Consider the following 2,666-nt stretch of genomic DNA (forward strand, 5'->3'; position numbering starts at 1 on the left):
GACGTAGCAGCAAGCCGCAGCCTCCGTGAGTCTCGGTTCCGACGTATGTGTTGGAGCTGCCTTCAAACTATATACCAGTTTTTAAATCGTGTTGATAGGCCAAGTAAAACTGGACTTATAATAAATAATGTCCGTCATGCTTTTTCGCGAACATTGCGGTCATGTTTGCTGCGCGTTTGGTGCAGGAAGAAACGGTCAAAACGGGCTTCTCTCACGAAGCAAGAAAGTGTTTAGTTTGTGCTACTCCTTTTCCTATTGGTGGAAAAAGGCACCCCACCAACCAATCACAAAATTAAATGGCAAACTACGTGATTTGGTTGCTTAGGAACGGGGGGAAGTTGTCGGAGGGACAGTGACGGCGACAGAAATAGCGAGTTTTGAGAGTTGAGAGATTTGTGACATTAAGCGTGTTTGGAGTGTATTGTTAGTGTGTTGTGTAGTGTTTAGTTTAGTGTGTAGTGGAGTCGGTTTTTTTTGTTTAATGAGGCAAAACAAAGAGGAGACTGCTGAATGTTCAGCAGGCAGGAAGGAGCTCGGGGAAACATATCACTACGTATAACTTTGTAAATTTCACTTCTTTTTTTTTGCAAACAGCAATTTATATATTTGCATTATAAGTAATAAAAATAGTTCGTTAAACATATTTGTGGTTTTCACAATAACAAATCTAAATTTTACTACTCGGATTTTATGTTTTTTGTGATTTAAGGTCCATTGTGTTATAACAGTTTGTCAAAATGAAAAAATAACTTTACAGTCACACATGTGAGGTTGTGCTGAAAATAATGACACCAAGCAAGGCAAGGTAAATAGTTTTTAAGGTGAAATATAATGGCAAAATCAAAAATAGTCAAAAACGGCCAATTATACCCTGGAATATCGGATTTCACAACAAGCCTAAATATCCCTGATGTCTCACCTTCAAACACAGCTTCATTTGGCCATCCATGAAAAAGCTACTTAACCTCCCACTTTTCTATAGGAATACATATTTCCTACAGGCACTGCACTAGTATATTGAATGCAGCAGTGTTATAACTACAGAAATTTTAAGTTAAATTATAAGGTTCCTTTTTCATAAGGGAAGGACACAAATGGGTCTGTGACTAATTACACTAATTTCAGCTTCTTCAGCACCTCAATTGGAACAGGTGTCAACACTTTAGCCAGGTGATTTTTCTAATAACCTTAGGCCTATATAATAGGCCACAAAGCCCAAGCCCAACCTAGACAAACATGGCAGAACAAATTATCCAACTTGAGGATTCTAAAGATAGAGTTACCCTTAAAGTGTCCAATGAGATGGCAGAAAGGATTGCAACTAGTGAGTAAGCCAAACATTTCTTGACAGGACTGTATTTGTTCAAAATAAATAATTAACAAAAATTGTTCTTGGGCTGATTATTTGTAGATCAACAATACTTGGTACAGGTGCTGAGGGATGTGTGAATGTACCAACAAACACAAGGTAACAAAGTAAGTTTCCCTTTGCACAACGTTTTATTTTATAAATTATTATATTGATTTTTTCACTATTGCTTAAGGAAAGATCACACAGCAATAAAGTTACACTTCCAATAAACAATTACTGAACCATTTAGTTAAGAACAATGGGCCTCATTCACCAATCTCTTTAAGAATTTTGTTCCAAATAAATTCTTTAGGTCTATTAAAAAATATTACAAATCCGTACTATTGTGGCAGAATTGACCATGCAACTATCAATTATTTTGCACACAGAGGCCACTCAAATGTTTGATTGCTAATGAGTGTGGTTAGATTTTGGTTTTACCAATTACCACATACAGTACCAGTTAACAAAGCCCTAGTAAATACAAAATATTGTGCATGGTTTCAGAATGGATTTCTTGATATGAATGTTTGGAGGTTAATTAGTTAGTTTGTATGTCTGTTTATCCCTACATGTGCTGAAATGGAACAGCTTGGCAGCCCCAATATTTGTGCCCCTGGGCCCAATCCAGAGGCCATCACCACCAGCCCACTCTGCAGGTCCAAGCTCTGCAGGTCCAAGCTCCCAGTTGTTTCAGGATTTCCCACCAGGTATACTATAGAAGCTGAAAATAGAGAAAGTACATTGAAGTGCATGCACAAACATGACTAAGTTGGTGGTGATGTTATAAGTCATTGCAGATGGTATCACGATAATTGCATGCTTCTTGATTGTTAGGTTGTGGTGTGTGGGGGTCCTGATCGATGTCCGGTTCGTGAGGATTTTCAATGTGGTCCTGTGGGTCAAGGCAGATCTTATACAGAATGCAGCAAGCAGAGACAGCTGAGTTAATACACTCTATGCTGCCCATCTGCAAATGCTGCAGCCGGCGAAATTTGCCCTTGAGCATTCCAAATGCATGCTCGATGACAACATGGGTAGTATTTAGTTTCCTAAACTTTTTTTGAAATTCCTCTTTCCATTGTCCCCACATAGCAAAGACTATTAAAGGGATATTCCGGTGTAAATTTAATCGAGAGATCAAGTTAGCAGACCGCTAATTTACGGAGTTTTATCAACCTCAGAAACGACCGCACGACAACAATACACTGCAGTAAATGGATCCAAATATAAACCGCCACCAAAAAGCCACAAATAATGCTCAGAACAGCACCAAACTTCAGCAACAGTACAAATAAGTTCTCAGCACATAGTC

This window comes from Sparus aurata, chromosome 23 (genome assembly GCF_900880675.1).
Source record: "Sparus aurata chromosome 23, fSpaAur1.1, whole genome shotgun sequence".
In the NCBI taxonomy this organism is placed as follows: Eukaryota; Metazoa; Chordata; class Actinopteri; order Spariformes; family Sparidae; genus Sparus; species Sparus aurata.